The sequence below is a fragment of the Danio rerio genome, chromosome 7 (assembly GCF_052040795.2).
Source record: "Danio rerio strain M-AB ecotype USA chromosome 7, GRCz13ab, whole genome shotgun sequence".
NCBI classification, from domain to species: Eukaryota; Metazoa; Chordata; class Actinopteri; order Cypriniformes; family Danionidae; genus Danio; species Danio rerio.
The window spans coordinates 60484043-60499496 of NC_141027.1; the positions used below are offsets into that span (position 1 = coordinate 60484043).

Consider the following 15454-nt stretch of genomic DNA (forward strand, 5'->3'; position numbering starts at 1 on the left):
TCAACGTCCAATTCAGAATGTAATAAAACCAGATCCAGCTATAAAATGCATCATTCTTTTTTGTTTTAGACAACATTTCATGCACTGTTAAACAAGTTAAAGCAAGTTGCAAGTGAAAATATATGTCTCTGACTGAGTTTGCATTACTGTGATTTGACCTCTCTGCTGGCTGAGATAAGCTCATTTTCAACGTCCAATTTTGAATGTAATAAAACCAGATCCAGACATAAAATGCATCATTCTTTTTTGTTTAAGACAACATTTCATGCAATGTTAAACATGTTAAAGCAAGTTGCAAGTGAAAATCTATGTCTCTGACTGAGCTTGCATTACTGTGATTTGACCTCTCTGCTGGCTGAGATAAGCTCATTTTCAACGTCCAATTCAGAATGTAATAAAACCAGATCCAGCTATAAAATGCATCATTCTTTTTTGTTTTAGACAACATTTCATGCACTGTTAAACATGTTAAAGCAAGTTGCAAGTGAAAATCTATGTCTCTGACTGAGTTTGCATTACTGTGATTTGACCTCTCTGCTGGCTGAGATAAGCTCATTTTCAACGTCCAATTTAAAATGTAATAAAACCAGATCCAGACATAAAATGCATCATTCTTTTTTGTTTTAGACAACATTTCATGCACTGTTAAACATGTTAAAGCAAGTTGCAAGTGAAAATCTATGTCTCTGACTGAGTTTGCATTACTGTGATTTGACCTCTCTGCTGGCTGAGATAAGCTCATTTTCAATGTCCAATTCAGAATGTAATAAAACCAGATCCAGCTATAAAATGCATCATTCTTTTTTGTTTTAGACAACATTTCATGCACTGTTAAACAAGTTAAAGCAAGTTGCAAGTGAAAATATATGTCTCTGACTGAGTTTGCATTACTGTGATTTGACCTCTCTGCTGGCTGAGATAAGCTCATTTTCAACGTCCAATTTAGAATGTAATAAAACCAGATCCAGACATAAAATGCATCATTCTTTTTTGTTTTAGACAACATTTCATGCAATGTTAAACATGTTAAAGCAAGTTGCAAGTGAAAATCTATGTCTCTGACTGAGTTTGCATTACTGTGATTTGACCTCTCTGCTGGCTGAGATAAGCTCATTTTCAACGTCCAATTCAGAATGTAATAAAACCAGATCCAGCTATAAAATGCATCATTCTTTTTTGTTTTAGACAACATTTCATGCACTGTTAAACATGTTAAAGCAAGTTGCAAGTGAAAATCTATGTCTCTGACTGAGTTTGCATTACTGTGATTTGACCTCTCTGCTGGCTGAGATAAGCTCATTTTCAATGTCCAATTCAGAATGTAATAAAACCAGATCCAGCTATAAAATGCATCATTCTTTTTTGTTTTAGACAACATTTCATGCACTGTTAAACATGTTAAAGCAAGTTGCAAGTGAAAATCTATGTCTCTGACTGAGTTTGCATTACTGTGATTTGACCTCTCTGCTGGCTGAGATAAGCTCATTTTCAACGTCCAATTCAGAATGTAATAAAACCAGATCCAGACATAAAATGCATCATTCTTTTTTGTTTTAGACAACATTTCATGCACTGTTAAACATGTTAAAGCAAGTTGCAAGTGAAAATCTATGTCTCTGACTGAGTTTGCATTACTGTGATTTGACCTCTCTGCTGGCTGAGATAAGCTCATTTTCAACGTCCATTTCAGAATGTAATAAAACCAGATCCAGCCATAAAATGCATCATTCTTTTTTGTTTTAGACAACATTTCATGCACTGTTAAACATGTTAAAGCAAGTTGCAAGTGAAAATATATGTCTCTGACTGAGTTTGCATTACTGTGATTTGACCTCTCTGCTGGCTGAGATAAGCTCATTTTCAACGTCCAATTTAGAATGTAATAAAACCAGATCCAGACATAAAATGCATCATTCTTTTTTGTTTTAGACAACATTTCATGCACTGTTAAACATGTTAAAGCAAGTTGCAAGTGAAAATCTATGTCTCTGACTGAGTTTGCATTACTGTGATTTGACCTCTCTGCTGGCTGAGATAAGCTCATTTTCAATGTCCAATTCAGAATGTAATAAAACCAGATCCAGCTATAAAATGCATCATTCTTTTTTGTTTTAGACAACATTTCATGCACTGTTAAACATGTTAAAGCAAGTTGCAAGTGAAAATCTATGTCTCTGACTGAGTTTGCATTACTATGATTTGACCTCTCTGCTGGCTGAGATAAGCTCATTTTCAACGTCCAATTTAGAATGTAATAAAACCAGATCCAGACATAAAATGCATCATTCTTTTTTGTTTTAGACAACATTTCATGCACTGTTAAACATGTTAAAGCAAGTTGCAAGTGAAAATCTATGTCTCTGACTGAGTTTGCATTACTGTGATTTGACCTCTCTGCTGGCTGAGATAAGCTCATTTTCAACGTCCAATTCAGAATGTAATAAAACCAGATCCAGCTATCAAATGCATCATTCTTTTTTGTTTTAGACAACATTTCATGCACTGTTAAACATGTTAAAGCAAGTTGCATGTGAAAATCTATGTCTCTGACTGAGTTTGCATTACTGTGATTTGACCTCTCTGCTGGCTGAGATAAGCTCATTTTCAATGTCCAATTCAGAATGTAATAAAACCAGATCCAGCTATAAAATGCATCATTCTTTTTTGTTTTAGACAACATTTCATGCACTGTTAAACATGTTAAAGCAAGTTGCAAGTGAAAATCTATGTCTCTGACTGAGTTTGCATTACTGTGATTTGACCTCTCTGCTGGCTGAGATAAGCTCATTTTCAACGTCCAATTCAGAATGTAATAAAACCAGATCCAGACATAAAATGCATCATTCTTTTTTGTTTTAGACAACATTTCATGCACTGTTAAACATGTTAAAGCAAGTTGCAAGTGAAAATCTATGTCTCTGACTGAGTTTGCATTACTGTGATTTGACCTCTCTGCTGGCTGAGATAAGCTCATTTTCAACGTCCAATTTAGAATGTAATAAAACCAGATCCAGCTATAAAATGCATCATTCTTTTTTGTTTCAGACAACATTTCATGCACTGTTAAACATGTTAAAGCAAGTTGCAAGTGAAAATATATGTCTCTGACTGAGTTTGCATTACTGTGATTTGACCTCTCTGCTGGCTGAGATAAGCTCATTTTCAACGTCCATTTCAGAATGTAATAAAACCAGATCCAGACATAAAATGCATCATTCTTTTTTGTTTTAGACAACATTTCATGCACTGTTAAACATGTTAAAGCAAGTTGCAAGTGAAAATCTATGTCTCTGACTGAGTTTGCATTACTGTGATTTGACCTCTCTGCTGGCTGAGATAAGCTCATTTTCAACGTCCAATTCAGAATGTAATAAAACCAGATCCAGCTATAAAATGCATCATTCTTTTTTGTTTTAGACAACATTTCATGCACTGTTAAACATGTTAAAGCAAGTTGCAAGTGAAAATATATGTCTCTGACTGAGTTTGCATTACTGTGATTTGACCTCTCTGCTGGCTAAGATAAGCTCATTTTCAACGTCCAATTCAGAATGTAATAAAACCAGATCCAGCTATAAAATGCATCATTCTTTTTTGTTTTAGACAACATTTCATGCACTGTTAAACATGTTAAAGCAAGTTGCAAGTGAAAATCTATGTCTCTGACTGAGTTTGCATTACTGTGATTTGACCTCTCTGCTGGCTGAGATAAGCTCATTTTCAACGTCCAATTTAGAATGTAATAAAACCAGATCCAGCTATAAAATGCATCATTCTTTTTTGCTTCAGACAACATTTCATGCACTGTTAAACATGTTAAAGCAAGTTGCAAGTGAAAATATATGTCTCTGACTGAGTTTGCATTACTGTGATTTGACCTCTCTGCTGGCTGAGATAAGCTCATTTTCAACGTTCAATTCAGAATGTAATAAAACCAGATCCAGCTATAAAATGCATCATTCTTTTTTGCTTTAGACAACATTTCATGCACTGTTAAACATGTTAAAGCAAGTTGCAAGTGAAAATATATGTCTCTGACTGAGTTTGCATTACTGTGATTTGACCTCTCTGCTGGCTGAGATAAGCTCATTTTCAACGTCCAATTCAGAATGTAATAAAACCAGATCCAGCTATAAAATGCATCATTCTTTTTTGTTTTAGACAACATTTCATGCACTGTTAAACATGTTAAAGCAAGTTGCAAGTGAAAATCTATGTCTCTGACTGAGTTTGCATTACTGTGATTTGACCTCTCTGCTGGCTGAGATAAGCTCATTTTCAACGTCCAATTCAGAATGTAATAAAACCAGATCCAGCTATAAAATGCATCATTCTTTTTTGTTTTAGACAACATTTCATGCACTGTTAAACATGTTAAAGCAAGTTGCAAGTGAAAATATATGTCTCTGACTGAGTTTGCATTACTGTGATTTGACCTCTCTGCTGGCTGAGATAAGCTCATTTTCAACGTCCAATTTAGAATGTAATAAAACCAGATCCAGACATAAAATGCATCATTCTTTTTTGTTTTAGACAACATTTCATGCACTGTTAAACATGTTAAAGCAAGTTGCAAGTGAAAATCTATGTCTCTGACTGAGTTTGCATTACTGTGATTTGACCTCTCTGCTGGCTGAGATAAGCTCATTTGCAACGTCCATTTCAGAATGTAATAAAACCAGATCCAGACATAAAATGCATCATTCTTTTTTGTTTTAGACAACATTTCATGCACTGTTAAACATGTTAAAGCAAGTTGCAAGTGAAAATATATGTCTCTGACTGAGTTTGCATTACTGTGATTTGACCTCTCTGCTGGCTGAGATAAGCTCATTTTCAACGTCCAATTCAGAATGTAATAAAACCAGATCCAGCTATAAAATGCATCATTCTTTTTTGTTTTAGACAACATTTCATGCACTGTTAAACATGTTAAAGCAAGTTGCAAGTGAAAATATATGTCTCTGACTGAGTTTGCATTACTGTGATTTGACCTCTGCTGGCTGAGATAAGCTCATTTTCAACGTCCAATTTAGAATGTAATAAAACCAGATCCAGACATAAAATGCATCATTCTTTTTTGTTTTAGACAACATTTCATGCACTGTTAAACATGTTAAAGCAAGTTGCAAGTGAAAATCTATGTCTCTGACTGAGTTTGCATTACTGTGATTTGACCTCTCTGCTGGCTGAGATAAGCTCATTTTCAACGTCCAATTTAGAATGTAATAAAACCAGATCCAGACATAAAATGCATCATTCTTTTTTGTTTTAGACAACATTTCATGCAATGTTAAACATGTTAAAGCAAGTTGCAAGTGAAAATCTATGTCTCTGACTGAGTTTGCATTACTGTGATTTGACCTCTCTGCTGGCTGAGATAAGCTCATTTTCAACGTCCAATTTAGAATGTAATAAAACCAGATCCAGCTATAAAATGCATCATTCTTTTTTGTTTTAGACAACATTTCATGCACTGTTAAACATGTTAAAGCAAGTTGCAAGTGAAAATCTATGTCTCTGACTGAGTTTGCATTACTGTGATTTGACCTCTCTGCTGGCTGAGATAAGCTCATTTTCAACGTCCAATTCAGAATGTAATAAAACCAGATCCAGCTATAAAATGCATCATTCTTTTTTGTTTTAGACAACATTTCATGCACTGTTAAACATGTTAAAGCAAGTTGCAAGTGAAAATCTATGTCTCTGACTGAGTTTGCATTACTGTGATTTGACCTCTCTGCTGGCTGAGATAAGCTCATTTTCAACGTCCAATTCAGAATGTAATAAAACCAGATCCAGCTATAAAATGCATCATTCTTTTTTGTTTTAGACAACATTTCATGCACTGTTAAACATGTTAAAGCAAGTTGCAAGTGAAAATCTATGTCTCTGACTGAGTTTGCATTACTGTGATTTGACCTCTCTGCTGGCTGAGATAAGCTCATTTTCAACGTCCAATTCAGAATGTAATAAAACCAGATCCAGCTATAAAATGCATCATTCTTTTTTGTTTTAGACAACATTTCATGCACTGTTAAACATGTTAAAGCAAGTTGCAAGTGAAAATCTATGTCTCTGACTGAGTTTGCATTAATGTGATTTGACCTCTCTGCTGGCTGAGATAAGCTCATTTTCAACGTCCAATTCAGAATGTAATAAAACCAGATCCAGCTATAAAATGCATCATTCTTTTTTGTTTTAGACAACATTTCATGCACTGTTAAACATGTTAAAGCAAGTTGCAAGTGAAAATATATGTCTCTGACTGAGTTTGCATTACTGTGATTTGACCTCTCTGCTGGCTGAGATAAGCTCATTTTCAACGTCCATTTCAGAATGTAATAAAACCAGATCCAGTCATAAAATGCATCATTCTTTTTTGTTTTAGACAACATTTCATGCACTGTTAAACATGTTAAAGCAAGTTGCAAGTGAAAATATATGTCTCTGACTGAGTTTGCATTACTGTGATTTGACCTCTCTGCTGGCTGAGATAAGCTCATTTTCAACGTCCATTTCAGAAAGTGATAAAAACAGATCCAGCCATAAAATGCATCATTCTTTTTTGTTTTAGACAACATTTCATGCACTGTTAAACATGTTAAAGCAAGTTGCAAGTGAAAATCTATGTCTCTGACTGAGTTTGCATTACTGTGATTTGACCTCTCTGCTGGCTGAGATAAGCTCATTTTCAACGTCCAATTTAGAATGTAATAAAACCAGATCCAGACATAAAATGCATCATTCTTTTTTGTTTTAGACAACATTTCATGCACTGTTAAACATGTTAAAGCAAGTTGCAAGTGAAAATCCATGTCTCTGACTGAGTTTGCATTACTGTGATTTGACCTCTCTGCTGGCTGAGATAAGCTCATTTTCAACGTCCATTTCAGAATGTAATAAAACCAGATCCAGCCATAAAATGCATCATTCTTTTTTGTTTTAGACAACATTTCATGCACTGTTAAACATGTTAAAGCAAGTTGCAAGTGAAAATATATGTCTCTGACTGAGTTTGCATTACTGTGATTTGACCTCTCTGCTGGCTGAGATAAGCTGATTTTCAACGTCCAATTCAGAATGTAATAAAACCAGATCCAGCTATAAAATGCATCATTCTTTTTTGTTTTAGACAACATTTCATGCACTGTTAAACAAGTTAAAGCAAGTTGCAAGTGAAAATATATGTCTCTGACTGAGTTTGCATTACTGTGATTTGACCTCTCTGCTGGCTGAGATAAGCTCATTTTCAACGTCCAATTTAGAATGTAATAAAACCAGATCCAGACATAAAATGCATCATTCTTTTTTGTTTTAGACAACATTTCATGCAATGTTAAACATGTTAAAGCAAGTTGCAAGTGAAAATCTATGTCTCTGACTGAGTTTGCATTACTGTGATTTGACCTCTCTGCTGGCTGAGATAAGCTCATTTTCAACGTCCAATTCAGAATGTAATAAAACCAGATCCAGCTATAAAATGCATCATTCTTTTTTGTTTTAGACAACATTTCATGCACTGTTAAACATGTTAAAGCAAGTTGAAAGTGAAAATATATGTCTCTGACTGAGATTGCATTACTGTGATTTGACCTCTCTGCTGGCTGAGATAAGCTCATTTTCAACGTCCAATTTAGAATGTAATAAAACCAGATCCAGACATAAAATGCATCATTCTTTTTTGTTTTAGACAACATTTCATGCACTGTTAAACATGTTAAAGCAAGTTGCAAGTGAAAATCTATGTCTCTGACTGAGTTTGCATTACTGTGATTTGACCTCTCTGCTGGCTGAGATAAGCTCATTTTCAATGTCCAATTCAGAATGTAATAAAACCAGATCCAGCTATAAAATGCATCATTCTTTTTTGTTTTAGACAACATTTCATGCACTGTTAAACAAGTTAAAGCAAGTTGCAAGTGAAAATTTATGTCTCTGACTGAGTTTGCATTACTGTGATTTGACCTCTCTGCTGGCTGAGATAAGCTCATTTTCAACGTCCAATTTAGAATGTAATAAAACCAGATCCAGACATAAAATGCATCATTCTTTTTTGTTTTAGACAACATTTCATGCAATGTTAAACATGTTAAAGCAAGTTGCAAGTGAAAATCTATGTCTCTGACTGAGTTTGCATTACTGTGATTTGACCTCTCTGCTGGCTGAGATAAGCTCATTTTCAACGTCCAATTCAGAATGTAATAAAACCAGATCCAGCTATAAAATGCATCATTCATTTTTGTTTTAGACAACATTTCATGCACTGTTAAACATGTTAAAGCAAGTTGCAAGTGAAAATCTATGTCTCTGACTGAGTTTGCATTACTGTGATTTGACCTCTCTGCTGGCTGAGATAAGCTCATTTTCAATGTCCAATTCAGAATGTAATAAAACCAGATCCAGCTATAAAATGCATCATTCTTTTTTGTTTTAGACAACATTTCATGCACTGTTAAACATGTTAAAGCAAGTTGCAAGTGAAAATATATGTCTCTGACTGAGTTTGCATTAATGTGATTTGACCTCTCTGCTGGCTGAGATAAGTTCATTTTCAACGTCCAATTCAGAATGTAATAAAACCAGATCCAGACATAAAATGCATCATTCTTTTTTGTTTTAGACAACATTTCATGCACTGTTAAACATGTTAAAGCAAGTTGCAAGTGAAAATATATGTCTCTGACTGAGTTTGCATTACTGTGATTTGACCTCTCTGCTGGCTGAGATAAGCTCATTTTCAACGTCCAATTCAGAATGTAATAAAACCAGATCCAGACATAAAATGCATCATTCTTTTTTGTTTTAGACAACATTTCATGCACTGTTAAACATGTTAAAGCAAGTTGCAAGTGAAAATCTATGTCTCTGACTGAGTTTGCATTAATGTGATTTGACCTCTCTGCTGGCTGAGATAAGCTCATTTTCAACGTCCAATTCAGAATGTAATAAAACCAGATCCAGCTATAAAATGCATCATTCTTTTTTGTTTTAGACAACATTTCATGCACTGTTAAACATGTTAAAGCAAGTTGCAAGTGAAAATCTATGTCTCTGACTGAGTTTGCATTACTGTGATTTGACCTCTCTGCTGGCTGAGATAAGCTCATTTTCAACGTCCAATTCAGAATGTAATAAAACCAGATCCAGCCATAAAATGCATCATTCTTTTTTGTTTTAGACAACATTTCATGCACTGTTAAACATGTTAAAGCAAGTTGCAAGTGAAAATATATGTCTCTGACTGAGTTTGCATTACTGTGATTTGACCTCTCTGCTGGCTGAGATAAGCTCATTTTCAACGTCCATTTCAGAATGTAATAAAACCAGATCCAGCCATAAAATGCATCATTCTTTTTTGTTTTAGACAACATTTCATGCACTGTTAAACATGTTAAAGCAAGTTGCAAGTGAAAATCTATGTCTCTGACTGAGTTTGCATTACTGTGATTTGACCTCTCTGCTGGCTGAGATAAGCTCATTTTCAACGTCCAATTCAGAATGTAATAAAACCAGATCCAGCTATGAAATGCATCATTCTTTTTTGTTTTAGACAACATTTCATGCACTGTTAAACATGTTAAAGCAAGTTGCAAGTGAAAATATATGTCTCTGACTGAGTTTGCATTACTGTGATTTGACCTCTCTGCTGGCTGAGATAAGCTCATTTTCAACGTCCAATTTAGAATGTAATAAAACCAGATCCAGACATAAAATGCATCATTCTTTTTTGTTTTAGACAACATTTCATGCACTGTTAAACATGTTAAAGCAAGTTGCAAGTGAAAATCTATGTCTCTGACTGAGTTTGCATTACTGTGATTTGACCTCTCTGCTGGCTGAGATAAGCTCATTTTCAACGTCCATTTCAGAATGTAATAAAACCAGATCCAGCCATAAAATGCATCATTCTTTTTTGTTTTAGACAACATTTCATGCACTGTTAAACATGTTAAAGCAAGTTGCAAGTGAAAATATATGTCTCTGACTGAGTTTGCATTACTGTGATTTGACCTCTCTGCTGGCTGAGATAAGCTCATTTTCAACGTCCAATTCAGAATGTAATAAAACCAGATCCAGCTATAAAATGCATCATTCTTTTTTGTTTTAGACAACATTTCATGCACTGTTAAACATGTTAAAGCAAGTTGCAAGTGAAAATATATGTCTCTGACTGAGTTTGCATTACTGTGATTTGACCTCTCTGCTGGCTGAGATAAGCTCATTTTCAACGTCCAATTTAGAATGTAATAAAACCAGATCCAGACATAAAATGCATCATTCTTTTTTGTTTTAGACAACATTTCATGCACTGTTAAACATGTTAAAGCAAGTTGCAAGTGAAAATCTATGTCTCTGACTGAGTTTGCATTACTGTGATTTGACCTCTCTGCTGGCTGAGATAAGCTCATTTTCAACGTCCAATTTAGAATGTAATAAAACCAGATCCAGACATAAAATGCATCATTCTTTTTTGTTTTAGACAACATTTCATGCAATGTTAAACATGTTAAAGCAAGTTGCAAGTGAAAATCTATGTCTCTGACTGAGTTTGCATTACTGTGATTTGACCTCTCTGCTGGCTGAGATAAGCTCATTTTCAACGTCCAATTTAGAATGTAATAAAACCAGATCCAGCTATAAAATGCATCATTCTTTTTTGTTTTAGACAACATTTCATGTACTGTTAAACATGTTAAAGCAAGTTGCAAGTGAAAATCTATGTCTCTGACTGAGTTTGCATTACTGTGATTTGACCTCTCTGCTGGCTGAGATAAGCTCATTTTCAACGTCCAATTCAGAATGTAATAAAACCAGATCCAGCTATAAAATGCATCATTCTTTTTTGTTTTAGACAACATTTCATGCACTGTTAAACATGTTAAAGCAAGTTGCAAGTGAAAATCTATGTCTCTGACTGAGTTTGCATTACTGTGATTTGACCTCTCTGCTGGCTGAGATAAGCTCATTTTCAACGTCCAATTCAGAATGTAATAAAACCAGATCCAGCTATAAAATGCATCATTCTTTTTTGTTTTAGACAACATTTCATGCACTGTTAAACATGTTAAAGCAAGTTGCAAGTGAAAATCTATGTCTCTGACTGAGTTTGCATTACTGTGATTTGACCTCTCTGCTGGCTGAGATAAGCTCATTTTCAACGTCCAATTCAGAATGTAATAAAACCAGATCCAGCTATAAAATGCATCATTCTTTTTTGTTTTAGACAACATTTCATGCACTGTTAAACATGTTAAAGCAAGTTGCAAGTGAAAATCTATGTCTCTGACTGAGTTTGCATTAATGTGATTTGACCTCTCTGCTGGCTGAGATAAGCTCATTTTCAACGTCCAATTCAGAATGTAATAAAACCAGATCCAGCTATAAAATGCATCATTCTTTTTTGTTTTAGACAACATTTCATGCACTGTTAAACATGTTAAAGCAAGTTGCAAGTGAAAATATATGTCTCTGACTGAGTTTGCATTACTGTGATTTGACCTCTCTGCTGGCTGAGATAAGCTCATTTTCAACGTCCATTTCAGAATGTAATAAAACCAGATCCAGCCATAAAATGCATCATTCTTTTTTGTTTTAGACAACATTTCATGCACTGTTAAACATGTTAAAGCAAGTTGCAAGTGAAAATATATGTCTCTGACTGAGTTTGCATTACTGTGATTTGACCTCTCTGCTGGCTGAGATAAGCTCATTTTCAACGTCCATTTCAGAAAGTGATAAAAACAGATCCAGCCATAAAATGCATCATTCTTTTTTGTTTTAGACAACATTTCATGCACTGTTAAACATGTTAAAGCAAGTTGCAAGTGAAAATCCATGTCTCTGACTGAGTTTGCATTACTGTGATTTGACCTCTCTGCTGGCTGAGATAAGCTCATTTTCAACGTCCAATTTAGAATGTAATAAAACCAGATCCAGCTATAAAATGCATCATTCTTTTTTGTTTCAGACAACATTTCATGCACTGTTAAACATGTTAAAGCAAGTTGCAAGTGAAAATCTATGTCTCTGACTGAGTTTGCATTACTGTGATTTGACCTCTCTGCTGGCTGAGATAAGCTCATTTTCAACGTCCATTTCAGAATTTAATAAAACCAGATCCAGCCATAAAATGCATCATTCTTTTTTGTTTTAGACAACATTTCATGCACTGTTAAACATGTTAAAGCAAGTTGCAAGTGAAAATATATGTCTCTGACTGAGTTTGCATTACTGTGATTTGACCTCTCTGCTGGCTGAGATAAGCTCATTTTCAACGTCCAATTCAGAATGTAATAAAACCAGATCCAGCTATAAAATGCATCATTCTTTTTTGTTTTAGACAACATTTCATGCACTGTTAAACAAGTTAAAGCAAGTTGCAAGTGAAAATATATGTCTCTGACTGAGTTTGCATTACTGTGATTTGACCTCTCTGCTGGCTGAGATAAGCTCATTTTCAACGTCCAATTTAGAATGTAATAAAACCAGATCCAGACATAAAATGCATCATTCTTTTTTGTTTTAGACAACATTTCATGCAATGTTAAACATGTTAAAGCAAGTTGCAAGTGAAAATCTATGTCTCTGACTGAGTTTGCATTACTGTGATTTGACCTCTCTGCTGGCTGAGATAAGCTCATTTTCAACGTCCAATTCAGAATGTAATAAAACCAGATCCAGCTATAAAATGCATCATTCTTTTTTGTTTTAGACAACATTTCATGCACTGTTAAACATGTTAAAGCAAGTTGCAAGTGAAAATCTATGTCTCTGACTGAGTTTGCATTACTGTGATTTGACCTCTCTGCTGGCTGAGATAAGCTCATTTTCAATGTCCAATTCAGAATGTAATAAAACCAGATCCAGCTATAAAATGCATCATTCTTTTTTGTTTTAGACAACATTTCATGCACTGTTAAACATGTTAAAGCAAGTTGCAAGTGAAAATCTATGTCTCTGACTGAGTTTGCATTACTGTGATTTGACCTCTCTGCTGGCTGAGATAAGCTCATTTTCAACGTCCAATTCAGAATGTAATAAAACCAGATCCAGACATAAAATGCATCATTCTTTTTTGTTTTAGACAACATTTCATGCACTGTTAAACATGTTAAAGCAAGTTGCAAGTGAAAATCTATGTCTCTGACTGAGTTTGCATTACTGTGATTTGACCTCTCTGCTGGCTGAGATAAGCTCATTTTCAACGTCCAATTCAGAATGTAATAAAACCAGATCCAGACATAAAATGCATCATTCTTTTTTGTTTTAGACAACATTTCATGCACTGTTAAACATGTTAAAGCAAGTTGCAAGTGAAAATCTATGTCTCTGACTGAGTTTGCATTACTGTGATTTGACCTCTCTGCTGGCTGAGATAAGCTCATTTTCAATGTCCAATTCAGAATGTAATAAAACCAGATCCAGCTATAAAATGCATCATTCTTTTTTGTTTTAGACAACATTTCATGCACTGGTAAACATGTTAAAGCAAGTTGCAAGTGAAAATCTATGTCTCTGACTGAGTTTGCATTACTGTGATTTGACCTCTCTGCTGGCTGAGATAAGCTCATTTTCAACGTCCAATTCAGAATGTAATAAAACCAGATCCAGACATAAAATGCATCATTCTTTTTTGTTTTAGACAACATTTCATGCACTGTTAAACATGTTAAAGCAAGTTGCAAGTGAAAATCTATGTCTCTGACTGAGTTTGCATTACTGTGATTTGACCTCTCTGCTGGCTGAGATAAGCTCATTTTCAACGTCCAATTTAGAATGTAATAAAACCAGATCCAGCTATAAAATGCATCATTCTTTTTTGTTTCAGACAACATTTCATGCACTGTTAAACATGTTAAAGCAAGTTGCAAGTGAAAATCTATGTCTCTGACTGAGTTTGCATTACTGTGATTTGACCTCTCTGCTGGCTGAGATAAGCTCATTTTCAACGTCCAATTTAGAATGTAATAAAACCAGATCCAGACATAAAATGCATCATTCTTTTTTGTTTTAGACAACATTTCATGCACTGTTAAACATGTTAAAGCAAGTTGCAAGTGAAAATCTATGTCTCTGACTGAGTTTGCATTACTGTGATTTGACCTCTCTGCTGGCTGAGATAAGCTCATTTTCAACGTCCAATTCAGAATGTAATAAAACCAGATCCAGCTATAAAATGCATCATTCTTTTTTGTTTTAGACAACATTTCATGCACTGTTAAACATGTTAAAGCAAGTTGCAAGTGAAAATATATGTCTCTGACTGAGTTTGCATTACTGTGATTTGACCTCTCTGCTGGCTGAGATAAGCTCATTTTCAACGTCCAATTTAGAATGTAATAAAACCAGATCCAGCTATAAAATGCATCATTCTTTTTTGTTTTAGACAACATTTCATGCACTGTTAAACATGTTAAAGCAAGTTGCAAGTGAAAATATATGTCTCTGACTGAGTTTGCATTAATGTGATTTGACCTCTCTGCTGGCTGAGATAAGTTCATTTTCAACGTCCAATTCAGAATGTAATAAAACCAGATCCAGACATAAAATGCATCATTCTTTTTTGTTTTAGACAACATTTCATGCACTGTTAAACATGTTAAAGCAAGTTGCAAGTGAAAATATATGTCTCTGACTGAGTTTGCATTACTGTGATTTGACCTCTCTGCTGGCTGAGATAAGCTCATTTTCAACGTCCAATTCAGAATGTAATAAAACCAGATCCAGACATAAAATGCATCATTCTTTTTTGTTTTAGACAACATTTCATGCACTGTTAAACATGTTAAAGCAAGTTGCAAGTGAAAATCTATGTCTCTGACTGAGTTTGCATTAATGTGATTTGACCTCTCTGCTGGCTGAGATAAGCTCATTTTCAACGTCCAATTCAGAATGTAATAAAACCAGATCCAGCTATAAAATGCATCATTCTTTTTTGTTTTAGACAACATTTCATGCACTGTTAAACATGTTAAAGCAAGTTGCAAGTGAAAATCTATGTCTCTGACTGAGTTTGCATTACTGTGATTTGACCTCTCTGCTGGCTGAGATAAGCTCATTTTCAACGTCCAATTCAGAATGTAATAAAACCAGATCCAGCCATAAAATGCATCATTCTTTTTTGTTTTAGACAACATTTCATGCACTGTTAAACATGTTAAAGCAAGTTGCAAGTGAAAATATATGTCTCTGACTGAGTTTGCATTACTGTGATTTGACCTCTCTGCTGGCTGAGATAAGCTCATTTTCAACGTCCATTTCAGAATGTAATAAAACCAGATCCAGCCATAAAATGCATCATTCTTTTTTGTTTTAGACAACATTTCATGCACTGTTAAACATGTTAAAGCAAGTTGCAAGTGAAAATCTATGTCTCTGACTGAGTTTGCATTACTGTGATTTGACCTCTCTGCTGGCTGAGATAAGCTCATTTTCAACGTCCAATTCAGAA

At 34.6% G+C, this 15454-nt stretch overlaps 1 long non-coding RNA gene across 1 annotated transcript; it reads right to left on the reverse strand.

Annotated features, from left to right (window-relative positions):
* Positions 1 to 3415: 3415 nt before the first annotated feature.
* LOC147843225 (uncharacterized) lies at positions 3416 to 8010 on the reverse strand. Its single transcript, XR_015496350.1, has 3 exons — positions 7586 to 8010; positions 6594 to 7212; positions 3416 to 4176 (listed from the first exon to the last, which is right to left on the reverse strand). It is a non-coding gene; the product is annotated as an uncharacterized LOC147843225 (long non-coding RNA).
* Between the last annotated feature and the right edge of the window lie 7444 nt (positions 8011 to 15454).